Raw genomic sequence first — 9,309 nt, 5'->3', positions numbered from 1 at the left:
TGGGGCAGCTGTTGTGGTTGTTGGAGCTGCTGTGGTCGTAGTCAGTCCAGCTGTTGTAGTTGTGGGTGCAGCTGTTGTGGTTGTTGGAGCAGCTGTGGTAGTTGTTGGGGCAGCTGTTGTGGTTGTTGGAGCTGCTGTGGTCGTAGTCAGTCCAGCTGTTGTAGTTGTGGGTGCAGCTGTTGTAGTTGTTGGAGCAGCTGTGGTAGTTGTGGGGGCAGCTGTTGTGGTTGTTGGAGCTGCTGTGGTCGTGGTCAGTCCAGCTGTTGTAGTTGTGGGTGCAGCTGTTGTAGTTGTTGGAGCAACTGTGGTACTTGTGGGAGCAGCTGATGTGGTTGTTGGAGCGGAAGTGGTGGTGGTTGGAGCAGCTGTGGTAGTTGTGGGAGCAGCTGTTATAGTTGTGGGAACAGCTGTTGTAGTTGTGGGTGCAGCTTTTGTGGTTGTTGGCGCTGCTGTGGTAGTTGTCGGGGCAGCTGTTGCAGTTGTTTGAGCAGCTGTGGTCGAACTGGACCACTGCATTTGTTGTATTCCTATAGCTGTTTTAAGAAATATTTTTTACATATTAGTGATTAAAGGGAATCATTATGTTACTTGAGAAATATTTACTATCAGTTTAAATACATTACAGTAGATCTAACATTTTCAATTTAATATTGCTTTTTTTAATTGTCTGTTGTCAAGTTTAGTTGACATGTTTTTTATGATTTCATTCATTCTGGGTAACTTAACTACGCTATGTCCTTTTGTGCAAGCTTCATTACCCTATATTTACAAGACCCCATAAAATTTGGTTGCAATTTACAAATGACAAAAGGTCATTTAAATTAGGAGGACCAAAAGCGCTCCATTTGCTTCAAGAAGCTCTTTTTGGTAATCTTCTGAATCCAAGCATTTCATGAGAGATTTTGAAATATAGTGTTAAGGTAATGTGTTCATGAAGAACGCAAAAATCTTTAATAAAATCACAATTTTGTGCTGCAGCTTCATACCTAACATTTCACCATCAATTCGTTTGGTGAGGAACAATAATTTGTACAGTGGACAACAAGGTCTATCAAGTCTGCGTTTGCCAATCCCACGTCAACATGGCGGACTTGGATTAACGGAGGGAGTCATTGTGCTTTATTTTATTTTAGAAAACCTGATTTTTATAAAGCAGTTTCAAGACTACCACCACCTTCTCAAGGAATTGTGTTTCAATGATGGTCAATTTCAGATGTACTTCTGTCTGACCTGAAACTATTCTAATTAAAGCCAGGCTTACACTGTGCGATTTTTTGCCCCTTCTGGGCTGACTTTCCAGTCATGCAAGAATTTTTCCATTGGTCCTAGTTTCAGCCTGACCGTGCATCGTGCATTGAGTGGTGTACAGGGGGTCACGAGGGGTGATCAGCCTCTCACGACCACCTTCCAATCAGGAATAGTGAGGTCGGGAGAAAATCAAACATGTTTGATTTTCAGTCGACTGTTGTGGTCAAATCACTCAGTGTGCATGCGCAAAGAAGGACTCTTCTTCTTCCTCTCAGATGAAAACACAAAAGCATAGCAGGGGTGCGGGTGAAATGGGTGGAACAGATCATAGCGTTGGGTCAGACATGCATCGTGAGCTGTGAACTCTGCAGCTGTATGCAACGACTGAAAAAAATTGTACAGTGTATGCCTGGCTTAAGTGAAGGACGACCTGGACAGAGAGGTGAGCCAGCATTCCGGAGCTCAAAAAAGAACAGCAGGAGACAATGGCGAGATACACAGGCAGTGGTAATGCCGCACACTGGAGGCTAACAGTAGGAGATTGTACATGTGCATTGTACAGGTGAATGTACCATTACTGACAATGAAAGATGCATCACTGTCACTTTAAAATAGGCATTTATTGTTAGTCATTTATTGTCTTTTGATTTGATTTTGAGTTCATGTTAGCTTCTGCTAAATGCCGTAGCTCTCCATATATAGCTATTTAAAGAGCGCAAGCCAATCACATTTTTTTATTTAACAGATATGTACATGTATAATTTCTTATGAAAACTTTGTAGCTGCATTGCAGTATTGCATTGTGTAAATTTACACCATTAAAAAGTAATACAATAAAAAACAACTTGGGTAATGTTAGCCTTCCTCTGTTTACTCTGTAGGTTTTACTCCAGTAACACCTATCCACATCGTCAACCCAGCATGAAATATGTAGGTAAAATAATTGACAACCTCCATGTTTGAAAATTATGGTTTATGATAGAAAAAAAGTGATATATAATTTATTTTAGAAGAAATTATGAGATTTTATGTATCGAAAACAGCTAATTTTAAGTAAAAAGGAAATCTAAAACATATTAAGGCCAACATATTCAACTAGTTGTGGATCCCTTTAAAGCATTTTCTTACAATTAAAATTCAATACATATATTTATATATTTATAAGTGGAAACTTACCCGCAAAAAGAATCATGACCGTCGATATTCTCTTCATGGTTGCTGGATTTCTCTTTCCTATTTGAAATAAAGATATATGTTCAGTAATTTTCTTTTAAATAATAAAATAATTGCATTTAAATATACTTTACATAACTCTGAATTTATAAAATAAGTCACTCTATCCCGACAGTTGGAAATGATATCAAACTTATCCTCATCACCACTGGTGGAGATTTTCTTCATTATTTCCTTTTTTACAGTTTCTCTCTCTCAGCTTTTTCATTCATTCTTGATTTAGACAGTCAAGTGTCAATATTTCATTTTATTTTATTATATCTTTATATTTCTCAGCCCATGTCCATACCCATTATAACTTTATAAATAATAACAAAAATCTGATGTAATTTCTAGACAAGGTTGTTTTCTTTTATCATGCTTTTGACTTCTTTAACATCTAAAAAGACATTAACTTAACACCTTTTAGAATAGAATTAAACTTTATTGTCATTCCACTGTCACAAGTACAGAGCAATGAAATCCATTCTCTGCATTGAACCCATCCCCTTGGGGAGCAGTGGGCTGCCATTGTGCGGCGCCCAGGGAGCAGTGTGGGGTTAAGGGTCTTGCTCAGGGACCCAGAGTAGCAGTCTGTGGTAGTGGGGTATCAAACTCACAACCTCAGGATTCAAAGCCCTATTCCCTAACCACTAGGCTGACATTAACATTAATACTGTATTCATGTAACTCTGTCCAGTGGGGTGGAAGGGGGTAGTTGCAAATCACTTGTGGTCACTGGGCGAGAGATGGGGTCGAACTTGGACAGGTCACCAGTCCATCATACAGCACACAAAAAAGATCACACAAAAGACCACAAATGCAAAATTCTCACCACACAACATTAAGAACAAAAATAAAATTCTGAACACTCAAAGGAATCTGAAATATGTGTACAGAGCCCTTAAATACAAATAAGAAGAACTGGGGCCTTTTTAGAGGTACCAGACTGAACAGTGAACCGCTGTGCTAACAAAAAAATCTGACTAAAAGAAGATGAAGGAAATCATTGCTACCTCAGAAAGAAAAATATTTAGAACATATAGAGAGTGATATTAGTTAAATATGAGTTACTTACAAATGATGTCTTCAAAATAAATAAAATTCACTCCAGGAGATTATATCTGTTTGAGATTATATCTGTTTGCTCTCTCTAGTCTATGGTTATGACTGTTGCAAGTTTTCCAAAGAAGCTTTTATATTCACACAGAGCAGGTACTGTGACATCAGGACGTAATGATGTAAATTGTCTGCGTAATAATGTGAACAATGCGGTATTCCAGGTGTGGCATTATTTGAATTAGCTCAACTGGTTGAGCAGCCTTTTTTTTTTTTTTTTTTTGCTATTGTTATAATGACATATATATATATATATATATATATATATATATATATATATTTGTTATTTTATTTATTTTTGTTCTACTTTTTCATTTTATAACTAGGTACACATTCAAAGGGAAATACCTAATTGTCATCTAACAAACTATTTTTACAAGAACATAGAGGTTGCTTTGTAGGGCTGCCACAGAGTTTTTATGTCAGCCTTAAGCCAAAGTCAGGGATATGGCTCAAGGGATTTTACTAAAGTTGAATATTAGTAATCTACTAAAGTGGCTTGAGACTACACATCTGAAAGACCTCAGCAGCTGCAAGCGTCTGTCCCACTGAATACTTGACTACCTCAGTTACCACCTGCAGCATGTGAGGACAGAGGGCTCTGTCTCTGATTGGCTGGTCTGCAAATCAGTAAATTCTGAGAATGTTCTCGGCTGAATGTATAGTTGGCCTTATTACAGATGAGGATGAGTACATACAGCAGACACAGGACTTTACTGGTGTCAGAAGAACCACATCTTGATCAGCATGGAGAAAACCAAGGAACAGGGGTTGATTTCTCCAGGCACAGACCTACCAAATTGCTACTGGTGAATATTAGGAAAACTGATTCCGAGAAAGAAAGTTGTTATAATTATCTTGTTGTTCTTGACAGGAAGGGTCAGATCACACTCTACTTGCTAGGCAGGCTGAGCTCTTTTTGCTTCCAAGGCCTTTTTTTTACTCTGATTTGTCATCAGCAACCTTCAATGGCAAGGGTTACAAAAGCGAGAGTTAGTACTATAGCCATTGCCATCTGTCTGTTTGTTACCCCCAACATTTTGAACTGGTTGTCAGCAGCATTGGGACATTTCTCTCTGCTGGACCAAAGGCCACACCCCCTACTGTCTTTGTCTGATACTGTTTGCAGACAGAGACAAAAATACAACAGATTGTTTCCTTTAGCTCATAAAATGGGCTAAAGGAGGCTAAAAGACAACCCAGTGTTGGGATCAAATCTTGATGATGTAACGACTCCCCTCTGAGGGCACAACCCTCAGACCGTGGCCCCTGTGGCCCCTCGGCTGCATAAGGGTAGTCTGAGAGCTTCTCAGCTGAAAGCTACACTAAGTAGTGACTAAATCCCTCCAGAGAGATCTGTGCTTGTAAAACTGATTTAGACTACAATTCAGAGAGATGTCATAATCAGGATAGTTGGACCCAGTTTTCAAGGCAAGTCAGAGACAGGAGACACTCACCAAACCCTCTCACTCCACTGGCTTCCAAGAGTCAGGACATGGACCAGGAACTTAACTCTCATTAAAGAAACATGAATAACTGACACAATAACATAACCAGAATAAAGTGAGAAAACAAGAATAAATGAATACACTACGAAATACACAAATAATGATCTGGCCCAGATAGCTGGGCTGAACAGTATATATATAGCAGAGGAAGCAGGTGAATAGGATAAATGATAATTAGAGAGCAGGAAGGGAACGGCAGGTGAATGAAGTGAGTAATAACAGAAGCTACCGGGGCTGTGATCATGACAAAGGAGCTGATCGTAGTGGTTTTTTTTTTTCTTTTTCCTGTAATTCAAGTTGAATGCAGTATTTCATTAAACCGCCTGCTGCAGCAGAGAGAGAGCTGATCCAGCTCTGGTAACATTAATCTAACTGCCTAAGAAACAACAGCGAGACCCAATTGCTGTTTGCCGAGAAGCCATTAGAAGCTGCATTAGGCACTGCTACATGAGAGCCGCAGAGCTAAATGGAGATGTCCTGGCTACCTTTTTCACGGCAACCAGAAGCTGCGTCTGAAAGGGCTGGGGCACTTCCGGATTTACTCTGGAAAATGTCTCTCCTCCTCCGGTCCTTTTCCTCATCCTTACTTAATTTGCCAGCACTGTGTTTTGCTGATGCCGAAGCAGTGGCAAATTTTCCCACCAACAAATGTGTGAAAGGATACTAATTCTTCCTCAAAGAATATATCAACAGCTATCAAGATAAGAACTACACAAACATCATAATGAAGCCTAAGTTAGTTTGCTAAATTACGTGGAATGTTGGAGAAAGACATTGTTTAAACTTTACAATTATTTTTTGACATTCTGATATGTATGTTCCAGTACAGTTTGTGAAAAACAGCATGCTAAAATTTTTTTATGAGATACTATAGATGATGCTTGATGTTGAAACTATGCTTTACTTCTGCATGCCTTGTAGTGTCAAATATTGTTGAGGGACAAGTATTTGTCAGAGCTAGATGCTTCAGATCCATGATGAAAAATTAGGAAGCTGCAGGTTTGAAACAGTCAGAAACGCTGTTGGCTCTTGTTTGTTAGTTCAAGTATTATATTTGACAGCTGAAGAACCTTCACGTATGACTTCTGGACTACTCAGAGCTTATTCTAACATCTTCTTGTTCACTGGTTACTATTTGTTTTCTGTTTCTGTTACGGTTGCAACATAGTCTGTGGGTTTTTTTTTTCTGTTGTTGAACCTTACCTTAAAACTAGAATCTATTACTTGTTTAAAGCTAAACATGCTATAGGTATTGATGTATATATTTGTTGCTAAAACACTTGTCTATTTTAGATTTCACTGGGAGTTGGAAAAGAAAAAGCTGAATTATTGGATTATTCCTGTAGCTGTGCAGCTGGTATTGCTATCATGTAGTTGCTCTTCTTTACCAGACTGGACACTACTCCCGACTCTAGCTGCCAACTGTTCCTCCTGCACTGGCCTGCAAAAGTGATTTACAAAGATGGCACAGACCAAGAACACAGTTAAGAAGAAAAAGTGGAACAGATTGTCCTACGGTATGTGATATCCTACCATATACTAAATATACTACATATACTAAATTACATACACTGCCATATATATGATCTTAAAATAACTACTATAGTTATGTAAACAATTTATTCCTCCTTTGTGTCGCGCAGCTGCATTTTACAAGTGCCATATAAAATTTGTTGTAATTTCAATGTTACTTGAGTCAAATATAATTTCTCTCATAATTTATTTGGGGAAAAAAATTTTAGGCAGTAAAAAAACAAAAACAGACTGAACTGCTATCAATTTGTATTTGCAAGTAGGGTAAAAATCTAAACTGTGCCAAATCAGCCCCATTATGTCCTATTAAATTTCTCACCCACCCCTTTATTTGTTCCTTAGTTTGACATATATTTCTGTGTATATACTAGTCAGTGACGTGGTGGTGCGGAAGCCCAAAACTATGGGGAAAAGATATCTGCACTCCACACTTTACAGAGCCTACACAGGTATAACTGTTGGTTTATTTTTTTGTACCCATGTTTTTTTTGTCAACACTTATTATGATTTTGTCACTGATGTTTGTAGGACCACTTCCAGATCCTGACATTCTGGCATCAGGAGAAAAACTACACATTCTGGAATCCCAACCACTTATCGCTATTGTCCTAGATGGTCTTTCAAATTTGCACCACATGGCACCAGACTTCCCTTCTCTTCCTTTGATGCTGCAAAGTCTTCCGAATATGTGTTTTGTGCCAACACCCGGTCAGCTTATGCTACTTCAGTCTCTGCTAGTGTCACTGGTAATGTCTTATGAAATAGAGGCCAGAACAAGAGAGCAGTCCAAATGTCCTGCATGGGTACATCTTCGACAGCCAAGACTTACTGCCGTTTCTGTGATGCTTGCAGAGGAGGTGCAGAGGAGGAGTCTGCTGGCACAGTACTGGCATCTCGGATGATCAGGGGGTCAACTAGACAAACTGCAGCCATGAAGCGTGGTCTGCAGATGGAGTCTGAGGTGCTGGCAAGCTATGCTGAGATGTTGAGGGTAAATGGGCTCCATGTGGGATTAATTTTTCACCCTGACACTTCATATCTTGGTGCAACTCTAGATGGCAAGGTGTATGACACGTTAGAATCACCCCCGTTTGGACTGGTTGAGGTGAAAAGCAGTATGAAGAATGATGTATCTCAGGTTGCTCAGTTCAAGGCACAGGATGGCCATGCTATTTTGAGATGTTCACATGCATACTACTGACAGGTACAGGGTCAGCTGGCAATCAAAGGATTGGAATGGTGCGACTTTGTCACAGACACGTTAACAACAATAACTGTTGAGCGGGTGTGGCGTGATGAGTCTTTCATTGATCAACTGAAATCTAAACTGGACTTATTTTACTTTAACACCTTCTTTGGTGCATTCATGTCAACACAATAAGAATTATACAATCTGAAACTTACCCTTTTGTTGCATTGCATTTCAAATATTCAATCTCAAGCTGTCTGAATCACTTTAAATAGTTGTTACTCATGAAACATACACAGATAAGTAAATTACTTTTAAAGGTAGTTGCATAATTTACAAAAATATGTTTTATTAACTGCAGTTGTCTTCTAACCAGTGTTTTAAATTTGCTTCTACTTAAGGCTGTCTTAAATATTTGCCACTATTGTTGTTTAGATTTGATATATATTAATTTTCAGCATAATTTATATCAGCGTATGTTGTACAATCATGAGATATGAAATAGTGAAGGGTTTTTTGTTTTTATTAGGTGTTTTAAATTGTATTAGATTTGTGTACCTTGCAGTTCAACTTAAACAAGAAAATACCAAAAATAGTACAAAATGCTGCTCAAGTGTGTTTTAATTGAGTATGTATATTTTTCAAAGTCTAGACATTTAAATAACTTTTTACATAGCACTACAACAATTAAAATACAGAAATAATTTAGTCTGCAAAGCAAAATGTGTCTTGATAATTTTCCAAAACACAACAGTTGTGTCAATTCTCTTGCTGAGTTGGCCAGGATGTCTAAATGGTGGAATCATGAGTTTGGCTCCAACTTCTTGAAGGAGGTCTTCAATGAGGAATCCTTTATCTGCCATGACTTCATCTCCCAACGCAAGCAGAGGAAGGATTCCCCTGACCTTCGTTATTTGTTTGTCTGAGATGCCGCCCTGTGTAGAACGTTGAAATAAATGTCACCAACCCGAAGGGAGCAACTTTGATAAGCCCTTTTAGAGTGGTGTGGTTGTTGTAGGCAGAGAACATTTTTAGACTGTAAGGTGAGGGATGATGGCGTCTCCAGAGCAACTTCTGTGCAGTCCAAGATGACACTGACATTTAGGGGAGAAGTTCAGAAATCTTTGAGGCATACTGGCTTCTACCTTCTCATGACTAATCCACAGGTTGATGGAAGAGTACACAATGAAGAGGTAGTGGACCCAAGTGATGGTCACTCCACTGACAGTAGCTATGCTGTTATAGTAATATTATATATTATTATTATAGTATATAGTATAATATTATATAATATTATTATAGTAATAGTAATATTTGATTGAAATTATGTTACATGGCAAATGTACACAATGTAACAATCTTAATTCAACGTTTACCTACAGGTGGAGGTGCCACATAATCATGGTCCACAGTAGCATCTTTAGCCTGGCTAGGTTTCTGAGAGAGGACAAACTGGCGTTTATTAGCCCTCTCGAGAGCAGACTCTCTCGTTGCTGGTGC

Source organism: Cyprinodon variegatus, unplaced genomic scaffold, assembly GCF_000732505.1.
Source record: "Cyprinodon variegatus isolate N-32 unplaced genomic scaffold, C_variegatus-1.0 Scaffold1503, whole genome shotgun sequence".
Lineage (NCBI taxonomy): Eukaryota > Metazoa > Chordata > Actinopteri > Cyprinodontiformes > Cyprinodontidae > Cyprinodon > Cyprinodon variegatus.
The sequence above is the reverse complement of the archived record's forward strand: the minus strand, read 5'-3'. Positions refer to the sequence as shown.